At 45.0% G+C, this 10,601-nt stretch overlaps 1 protein-coding gene across 1 annotated transcript in view; it reads left to right on the top strand.

Moving 5' to 3' along the window:
• Window positions 1-770: 770 nt before the first annotated feature.
• Window positions 771-10,601, top strand: part of EPB41L3 (erythrocyte membrane protein band 4.1 like 3) — a 148,189-nt gene continuing 138,358 nt past the window's right edge. The window contains exon 1 of the mRNA XM_071554769.1: window positions 771-876. The gene's annotated coding sequence lies outside the window, so the exon portion shown is untranslated. The remainder of the gene's footprint in view (window positions 877-10,601) is intronic.

Here is a 10,601-nt window from a genome sequence, read left to right as displayed (position 1 = left end):
CTGTCCCGCAGTTCTCCTACATTGTCCTTTTCTATGTCTAGAGCACACTTGTGCAAGTGCTACCTATAACCTGAACAGGAGAAAAAAAAGGTCAGAAATTGCAACGGGCTATTGAGGGAAGGAGACTGAAAGGAGGAGGTGCTCAGTTTTTTTGCGGGCAGCATTGCTCAGGAAATCCTGATGCTGCTCACCCGGCCCTATCCTCTAGCTGTTGCACAGAAGTTTGTGCTTTCCCTGGCTCTGTCACGGAGTGCTCGCTTTGTGGACATACTACCTGGGCTGCCGTTGTATGCCCGGGGCAATAGTGACCATGTTCAAATGGTTCGGACCGGGTGGGAGCGCCTGCATCGAGGCCTCTCAGCGCCTGCTGAGGCAGCGGGCTCCCCGTAAGCCCAACAGTACGAAGCGATGGCATAAAGTAACGTCACAGACCCTCTTTTAGCATTTTCCCTTTTCCCCAGAAGAGAAAAAAACAAACCAAACCAAAAACAGGGCCCGGGTGTGCGGGTGACAAGAGGAGCCAATGCCTCTCACCACTCCTCACCCGCTCCGACCGCCAGCTCCGCGGGCTGAGGGGTCCCAGCCCCGCGCCCACCGTCGCCCCGCGGACGCTCCGGGCGGGCGTGCGGACGAAGGCGGGGCGGCCGTGGCTCCAATGGGGAGGAGCGGGGCGGGCCAAGCCGTGCGGTGCCGAACCGAGTCGAGCCGTGCTGGCTGCCGGAGTCTGACGGGCGCTGCAGGTGGGAGCCCGGCTTCGCGACGGTGCGTAACTTCGGCGGGCCGAGGCTGTCCGCGCTAGCTTTCTCTGTGGAGAACGGGAAGGAGCCGCGTCCCTCCCGCAGCGGCGGTGGAGAGCACCTCTTGGGGCAGGCTCAGGTGAGGAGCCGCTGGCCCCGCTCCCCTCGGTTGCCCTGGCCGCCCTTGCTGCCGCCTGGCTCTGCGCGGTTCAGCGGGGCCCGCGGGTCGCGATGCGCTGCGGGACCGCCGAGATGTCCTTGGCTTGAGGTCAGCAGGGAGGGCCGAGGGGCGTGCGCTGCCCCCGCGGGGCGCGCTGTTGCTGCGCATCGCTCCGCGCCGCTGCGCGAGGAGGAAGGGCTGGGGGTGGCGGGTCTACGGTGCAGGGGCGCCTCCTCGCCTGTTTCCATTCCCCTCTTCGGGTTTTTGCTTCTGGCCGTATGGGCTGTCCCGTGCCCCCTCTCGTCCCCACCGGGGCTCGTTTCAGGGGTCTTCGGCCAGGGCTTGCCCTTGCTCCGGCGGCGGGGCGGACTTGCTGCCCGCGGCGCTGGATGCGGGGGCCGGGCGGTGCGGTGCGGGAGTGCCGCAGGCGGGCTACAGCTCTTGCGGGGGCCTGTCCCTCAGCTGCCCTTCCCGCCTTTCTGCCCTCCGCGGAACGCGGCATCTCCCGCGGAAATTCCGCCTGGGCGCTGGGGCGCGTCGGCGTCTGCAGAGTTACGGGCGCTGCGCGCGGGGGCGGGTTGCGGGGGCGCGGAGGGGCCGCGCTGCACCGCGCAAGCTGGAGCGCGGCCGGGGGAGCATCCGCTGCTAAGACCAGCCGGTGCGGATGGGTCGCTAAAGCCAATTTTTGGGAAGGTTTAGCGTAGGCTTGGGATCAGTCCCGATGAAGCCGCAAGGTGTTGCGGTCGGGCGGCAGGGTTAAGTGCGGCTTTAGGGTTAAAAATGTTTAATAGTGGATATTTCTGAGGTGTTCCCCACGCACCAACCCGCACCACCCCGTTCTCTACCTTTTCGGGTGTTTAAAAAAATCCCGAAGTACTCAGCTGGAGATATGTACATTCTGTAGTAAAAACAGCTCATTAGAAAAGTGATACTAGCAGGAAAATTAAAAGTAGTAGTAATGGAGCCCTGGAGGTGGCTGCAGATAGCGCCGAGGGACCTGTAGCCCCCGGCTCCCCGGCAGCGGCGTGGTGGGGCCGGGGGTGTAAGGGAGCATGTGGGAATGCGGGGGGCTGGGAGTGCAGGGTGCAATGCAGAACTGGAAGCGCCGAAACTCTGCATTTTATGCATAGTTCAGTGTTGGGTGGCCATTTTTCTAATTTTTTCCTCACAGACTATTAGACCCCCAAAATGCTCCTTTGGGACTTGAAAAAACACCCCCTCACACTCCACTGTCCCTTTGCTAAGGCTGTTCCGATGCCAAATACTCGTATTTTTATATTCCAAATGGGTGATTCTTCATCAAGCTTTAAACCTCACTAACACATAGCTAACAATTTGTGAGGAGGATTTTCCCCCCCTTCTCTCTCTGTCTGTCTGGAGTTTCCCTGCTTGTTTCTCTGTTCTTTCCAAGGAAGGATTCAGTCCCTGGTGTGATGGCTGAAATGGTGGCATGCAATTCAATGTGCTGCTAGATGCTTAACCTTCTTTCAGAGTTTGGGATAGGCTCACAGAGTATTAAAAGCTTGCCAAGAGAATACACTTATATGGTTTCCTCCATTTTTGCGTTCTGTTAGAAGCAGTCTAAAAGTACTGAATCATCATTTCTCACACTCGCAACTACAAGACTTTCAAAGAAACATTCTAGGATATGAGCCTTTCCCTGCCCCTCCCCCCTGCCTTTTTAACCTTGCAAATTATTAGTCCTGGTAGATAATAGGAGCTACTCTGATATCTTTGTTCTTGTAACTTGGAGGCATCACTATTGATTCTGAATTGAAGTTTTTAATATCAAATTATCATGGTTACACATAGTTAAGTAATTTAACTTGCTGAAGAGAGATCCCCTAATGTTCCTAGAAGCACCCAATTGTATCCAAGTGCCATAGACGTGCAGATTTTTCAAGAAAATGGCCTTTTCTGTGGACCTTTTTTTAAAATTGGGAAACAGATTATCAGTATCTCAGTATTACTCCTGTCCCTTCTGCAGCAGCATTTATTTCAGCATATGACATTTCTTTCAGAGGTAAATACTATAGAAGTCCTTTGCTCAAATATTGGTTGCACATTACTGCCCAGAACTAGCTTAGGAAGGCACTTTACTATCTCGTGCAACCTTATCTGCCATTCCACAACTCCATAACAAACCCATTGGAACATGAAATGACCTTGGAAAGGTATCTTTGAATCTGACATGAAGCATTCTCTTACAGGGAACAGCACTGCTCCACATAGAGCTGATGTTTTCAAATTGTTGCTTCTAAACTGATTTTTTTATCCTTTTAAGGGGGGAGGGAGATGGGTGGAATATTGAATTTGTATTTTTTAAAAACAAGTCCACTCAGTTGCAGTTGAAACACCACTCAGCTGAAGAAGGTGGTGTATTAAGAACGTACATACGATAGTGACACTTAAGTCATGGGTGAACACAAGACTTTAATTTTAATCAAAGGAAAACAGCATTTCCTCTGCCAGTTCTGATTTGCTCATTCATAAGATCTTCAAAAGCCCACATTATTAGTGGGAATAACTGAAAGCTAGTTGGGTGTATTAAAAGAAGAAAAGAAGTGATGAAGTCTGAAGGAAGCTTTACTTTTAATTGCATTGTTCTTGACATCATAATGTGATACTTCTACATCGAAAATATTCCAGGACCCTTTCAGTCCCCAAAATGTTGCTCCTCTGGAAAGGCTGCTAGAGCACTTGAGAATTAGCAGCAGTGAAGAGAGGGAGTCTAGCAGCTGTCAAGAGAATTAATGGATGGGATGCCTGGCCAGTAAGCTAAATGGGATTTTGACCAAGATGCTGGACTTGACATACCAGGGCTTGCAAAAGAGTGGTGAATACTTTCGTGCCTATAGTGTTTTACCTCTCATAGAGATGGTGCCTCCTGTTGAGCAGTGCCTGCTCCCAACATCCCACCGTACTGCAGGCTCAGGAGCTCAGGGTATGAGTGCCACCTGCTGGGTGATGAGCCTCTCTATATCAATTATAGATAATTTATATTTATGTATGTATGTATTTGTGTGTGTTTACATACATATACTATGTTTATATATATATTTATTTACAGACAGGCTTTTTCAGAGATGTTCTTGGGTGAAACTATGAAATCTTGCTAATACCTGAAGTTCCTTACTTAGTTCTGAGGACCTATGACAGCTTATGTTTGGTGACACTCAGCACTCAGGTTTTATGTTTCAGGGATAAAGGGGAGATTTTGATACTGCTGATGATTAATGCTGCCTTCGTTTTACTGAAGGCAACTGGGAATTTTTCATGTTAACAACCATATTTCCAAAAGTTTTATGAGCATCCCACCTCGATACACAATATCACTTCTCATTCAGATTAACTAAAGATGCTCAGAATTTGCAGAATATTGCTGGATGGGTTTTTCTGTTTTAAAGAACCCAGTTCTCATATTCACTCTTTAACATTTGGATAGAAGAGTAAAATATAAAAGCTTGATCTGACCTAGAATTGCTACTGGAGGTGACATAGTAAATCCAAATCTGACAACATTCACAGCAATGGGTTTCCAATTTCCAGTAGTTTCAATCTCTCCTGGCATGCTGGAGCATTGGCTGTAATGCTTTTTAAATACCAGTTTGATTCAGCTGGATCCAGAGTGAAATCAGTTGTAGCAGCAAGGGTCGTAATTGTTTTGTGTTGTACTGACAGTATTAGGGAAAGATGCATAGCCCTAGTTTTTGGGGTTTTGTTGGACAGCTAATCTCATTATTGCTTTATTTCTTCTGTATTTCATGGTGTGCTGGTGCCAGATGAGTCTTTTACCCTGTCTGTGGACTAGGAATGGGTCTAAGCTGAACTATAAAAGTTTTGAGGAAACTTTCAAATGCTTTCAGCTGGAAAACCTATATTGATGTACTTTTGTGATAAATGGATAAAAACGCTTAGTGTGGTTTTGAAAGCATATTCCACCACTTGAGATCTATACTCTGGAGAGTGCATAACGGTCAGGAATGAGTTGATGGAGAATGTAATTTCAGAGTTCATCTTACAGTGTGATTCTAGGAAAAAAAAGCATACCTGCCATATCAAGAGGGATTGCAAGATAGACTTTTGAGTGGAGGGACCCAGTAATAATATATACCTCAAGAACTCAAGTTCACTGTCCCCTAAAACACTCACCGTTAGTTTGATGCTTGACAAATTGTGATTTCAGTGTCTAGTGAAGAAGCAATTGACCCTGAAATTGCTGCCTGAAGCTGAACCAATGTTTTCAGTTTCATAACCAATGTGATGCAAAAATAGTATGTATGTGAAGAGGAACAGGGGGAATGCAAAATGTCTCTGGTCTTGCTCTTATGTATCTCTTCTCACCCTGACCCAAGCAACTGGCATGTAGTGTAGGCAGTGGATGCTGCTACAATGCTGAAGGCAGTTTAAATCCCATCCATTCATTCATCTCATCATGACATATTGTGACTTTCTTTTCCCCCACAAACCTTCTGAGCTGATAATGGAAAGCTGCCCCTTATAACGTGTCAAACTTCAACAATCACCTTTTGTTCTCGCTGAGAAATGTATATGCAGTACTGTCAATGGGCATGCAGGTCTGTTGTCCGCTCCCCGCTCTAAATAAACTAGTTCAGCAGCTCTCCTGCTCAAATTCTGCCAGTTCTGACTCATTCATACATTTTTGATTTGTTCCTTCCTCGTCTTTTTGCACACCATGTTTCCCGCCATTCCCACCTACTCAACATCTGCTTTCCTGTGGCCTTTCATACCCTGATAAATTCGTTAATATTAAGCTTGCTCCATGCCACCATCAAAATCTCACTTTACTTAATATGAAACCCTGTGTTTAGTCAAGTCACTCAATGACCTTTACAGTCCTTGGGAGTATCTTGGAGTAATATCTGCTCCAGTATAAATGTCCTCCCAGTAATCTCAACTTCCCTTGCAGAGGTAAAAGACAGGTAATATCTTGCGGGCAGTCTGTAAGTACAGTCACACTGACAGTAGTGGCGTATGGCTGCTGCTCTGGGGAAGGACTGTGGTTCACAAGAGTGACAAGAGAAATCAGAAATGAAGGGAAATCCTTTGCAATCTCTTTTCCCTTTCCTCTTCAATATCCTTCATATGAAAGCGTTGGAAAGGCTTCTACTGTAAAAGCACTCATACAAAAACAGCAACAAAAAAAAAGTTGTTTGCTAGCAAAGTGGTAAATACATGAGCAATCATCATCCCTTTTCTGCAGTCTTTTGTGCTGTCTTATTAATGGGCCGTGGAGGCAGAGAAGAAGGTAACTCATCAGCTGCTACCCATCAGTGGGGCTGCAAATTGGTTTATTGTGCCAGTTCTGTTTTCTTTTTTGACACCAACAGAGACAAATTTGCCTTCATAGGATATGGTTTCTACAAGGATCAAGTAGAAACCACATCAGGGGCTGTGCTGATGGCTCTTTGCCCATCTAAGCTGCCTTGGGATTTCTGGAGGCCAAAATGCTGGTCTGGGCTCAGGCCCTTTGTTGTGAGGTTATCTGTTCCTGAGAACAGCTGGTTTGGAGAATTTGGATGGTTGAAAAGCAGGAACTGAGAATATATCCCAGTCCATTGTGAGGGACTTTGCAACAACCTTTAGCTTATTGGCATATCATCGGCCTTGGCATGATGATCAATATGATGATCAGAGAGCTGCTGGGACAAGATGCCAGCATTTTCTTCACTGCCTCCTTTCCTTCCACTGCAGGCTTTGGCAGTCTCCTCACCTGCTGTCTCTGTGCTTGGGACCTTGTGCACATCCTCAACTTGCACACAATTGGTTTCTCACAATTGGTCAAAAGAAGAGCATGCCTTTCCCTGCCGTTACATACATGCATGTGGTTTGTTTAGGCTAACTCATGGCAATTGGCATTTCATATCAATGTCTTTGAAGCATTTCCTCTGCAAAGAAGTAGTAATGAAAAAACCCAACCAAACAGAAATTCAAAAAACCCCCCAAATGCTAAATTGGTCAAGTGTTTAGGAGCAGTTGCCAAAAGAAATCAATGCTGAGCCTGGGAAAGCTTTAAAATTCTTTCTTGGGTTTTTATTAGTAGGAGAGAAGTGACACACACTGGGTTTGGTCAGTCAGACACTGTTCAAGGTCCAAATTAAAAAAAAAAAAAGAAAGTTATTTCAGCTTGGGTGTTCTTGACAGTTTGCAGATGTGTAACACTGCATAGATTGTCAGCTGTGGGGTAGACTGCAGGCCCCCTTAATTGCAAAGAATAAATTATCAATTCCCCATCCTTGACTGAGGAGTCTAAAAATGAGCAGTCACTGGGGCCTGTGGCACTTTTGCCTTACTTCCTTGCCAAATGTTACATCTCCTCATCAAGGATTTAGAAATGTCAGCAGTATGAGAAAATAATATACCTTTTCCATATGTGATACTGCCCACCTGTTACTGCCTGATGGGGGAGGTAGAGTAGAATGTTTGATTTTTTTCCTTAAAAATATCTTTTTTTTCCTTCACAAAATGTTCCTTATAAGATCAGCCTTGACAGATTTTTATTAGACTGTAATTATTTTATTAATGTGGCATTGTTATTGTGCTTATTTTATTTCCTTTTAGAGTAAGTTTGGGAGGTGGGTTTATGTTCAGACCATTTAATTACGTTAAATGAAAGTTAACTGAATGAGAGTTATCTGAAAGTGTTTTGGAGTGTGTACTTTACAGAAAGCAGTAGTTTGTGGTATTTGTTGAATCTCAACAGTTGTTTTTTTCTTCTTCTTTTTCCCTTCGTTCTCCTGTTGATTGCTCTGACTGTGCTGCAACCATGGACTTCACAAACTGGATGAACGGCTGCCTCCTGGAATATGGATAATTTTGGTGAGTCTGAAAAATGAGTTTTACTTACTTCTGTCTGCTTGGGAGAAAGATGAAGAATATTACGTATTGGAAGTTGGGCTTGATGAAAGCTAAGGCTGTTTTTGCAGTGTTCGTTTTGTCAGAGCAACAGGCAAAGCCTACTGAATTTCAGCTTATTTTTGATGGAGTGTTTTTCTTTCTTCTTCTGTTTTATCATTGGCAAAGGTAAAGGAATTAACATGCATTGGATTAATTTGGAATAGTGTCATTTTATAAGATTGAGTGTTATTGCCTTGGTAATAATTTTTAAATTACTTTTCTGTAAGACACACTGTGAAGCAATGGCTTAGAACATTATAATTTTTCTTTTCTGGCTTATTCAGTTGTTTTGCAAGTAGTTCAGACAGAAAATGATTAATTCATTGGATGACTTTTGGGAAAATCACAGTGTCGTTCTCCTTACTGTTCCTAATAGTCCTGTTGCCTGTGGTGTGAACTTCAAGAGATGATGTGTTGATGGTATGTTTGCATTAAATATCAAATTTTTCCATGAAAAAGTCCTCTATCCCAAGTAGTCTTTGGTGAGGTCTTTTTTTTTTCTTTCTTTTAATAAAATGAAGGAAGCACAAAGCTCTGTCAGGATCATACCCTTGTCTCATGTGCAAATGGTTGACCTGCAGAACATCCATCTGGGGGGTACCCACTGTTGCTTCCTGAGGATGAGGTTTTGGCACTGTGGTCTTTCAATAAAGATGACTGGACAGCTGCAGGGAAAACATTTGTTTTGAGCATATCAGTCTGGAGAGCTACTCTAGAAGCATGATTGGAGGTAGTAGTATTTACCCGGTGTTGTCTGTAGGAGTAAAGCTGCCTCTCAGCACTGACAGGAGGTGGTTGGCAGCTTAGCAGTCTTGGGATTTATCTCTGAGCTATTTAGACCTAGCAGGAGTGACTCGTTACTACTAATAGGCTCAATTAAGGAAAACAACTTGCTTCACCTCTCATTTGTGTGGTGACAACCTTTCTTATGCACGGCCTTAAGTTTTGAGGGAGAAGGTAGATGTGATTTGGGCACAGGTTTGGCTGCTTCCAGGAAAATGCAAACGTTCCTGGATAAGGTGTGGGAGTGAGTGTAGGGCTGGCACTGGCCACTTGCTGACAGATTGCAGCTGGGTTTAGCTGGTGCACACCCCTTTGTGTTAGGGGTTAACTTTGGCTCTTCCTCTCCTTCTTTTTCCTTATCTTGAGTATGCACAGTCTGCATCACCTGCATTCTTGCACTGATGTAAAGAGCTGAGAGTGAAAGAGTGTTTCTTCTCAGGCACAGCTTTAGCCTGATATTATACCCCTGAGCATTTCTGCAGTATTGTTCCTTAATCTTTTTTATTGGTCCATAGTTTATGCTAGAAAGCTCTTGTCTCAGGGCAACTTGCTGAGTCCTGGAGGATAATGGTACTAATCACATTTCATATGACCTTTCAGAACATTTGTTGCACTGCTGCATTTACCTCCTCTCTTAGTTCTGGCTATATGTCTTTTATTCCTCAGTTGTGTGGCTTAGGAGTGCAGTTAAGAAGCCTTCTGCTTGACTGGTACACAGTAATTTGGTGACGGAGTAGCAGTAAGGTCTGCTGTGTGGACTGCTGCTTCGGATTGCTGTCCTTTGATGTGCTAGGAAGCCTTCAGCAGCCTGAGAGCCCAATGGCTTTTGGGCCCAGGAAGTAATGCATATTTGCTATGATGGACACACAACTCAAACTCTTTGAGTCTGAAAACTAGTGGAGTGCATTCCTCATGGCTTTGCTTCAACATCTATCTTTTTTTTTTGGCCTATTTTGTAATCTATATGAATAATTGGCTGTTGTGTTGCACCTATATAAAGAGATGCCACTTTGATATCTGGAAATGCAGTAATGAGTGCTGAAGTGCTGCTGTCACCATGGCACATCAGGGGAAGTTTGTGATCACATGGGCAAGCGTTTCCACCCAAGTTTTATTCTTAGATTTGTTTTTCACTTTCACTCTGATTTGGTTATATTTGAATTTTTGGCAAATGCTGCTAGCAAAGTTAAAATCTGAAACAGCAATCTAAATCCAAGAGCAAAGCATGCTTTGCAAAAACAGATAAATAGCAGAGCTAAAAGTGTAAGGAATTATTTCCTTTCTTTTCACTAAAAGAGTTATGTCATTCTTCCCAGTGGTGGAAGGCCAAGAGACAGTGGACACCAGTTGAAATGAGAAGGTCATGCTGGTTACAAGGAGAAATGTTTTCACCCTGAGGACAGACAACTGGCTAGGGAGGTTGTGCAGTCTTCATCCTTGGGAGTTTTCAGGACCTGACTGGACAAATCCCTGAGCAACCAGTTGGATCTCATAGCTGGCCCTACCTGGAGCAGATGCCTCAACCAGAGACCTCTTGATGTCCCTCCTAGCCTGAATTATTTTGTGATCCATTAAAAACCACTTGAATTTAGAGGGACATTTATGCTGGGAAAAAGAATAAGGTAGGAAGGCTAAAGTGACAAGGTCATGGAGGGCAGTGTGACAACAGCAAGGCTGGTGGTGGCTGCTGTAAGATGGGGAGGGATGCAGGATCTGGCCAGACTCACTCTGGAGTGCAGTCTGGAACTGTCTCTGAATGTTTCTTGCTTTTGTATTTTAATTGAACAAAGTAATTAAAACCTGACACTTGCTGCTTCTGAAGAAGCTGTATGCTGTTTGTTTTACAGCAACAGTAGGTGTATAACTAGTTTCCAGAACTTTGGAAATAATCAGTTTACTTTTGTTTATATGGGTTAACACACCTCACTTACCTTGTGGAACCAGTCCTTAAGAGAAGTAGTTTCTTCTTTCAGAAGGCTTCAAGTCTTTGGTGAACTTTTTGT

The sequence above is a fragment of the Pithys albifrons genome, chromosome 4 (assembly GCF_047495875.1).
Source record: "Pithys albifrons albifrons isolate INPA30051 chromosome 4, PitAlb_v1, whole genome shotgun sequence".
NCBI classification, from domain to species: Eukaryota; Metazoa; Chordata; class Aves; order Passeriformes; family Thamnophilidae; genus Pithys; species Pithys albifrons.
The sequence above is the reverse complement of the archived record's forward strand: the minus strand, read 5'-3'. Positions and strand labels throughout refer to the sequence as shown.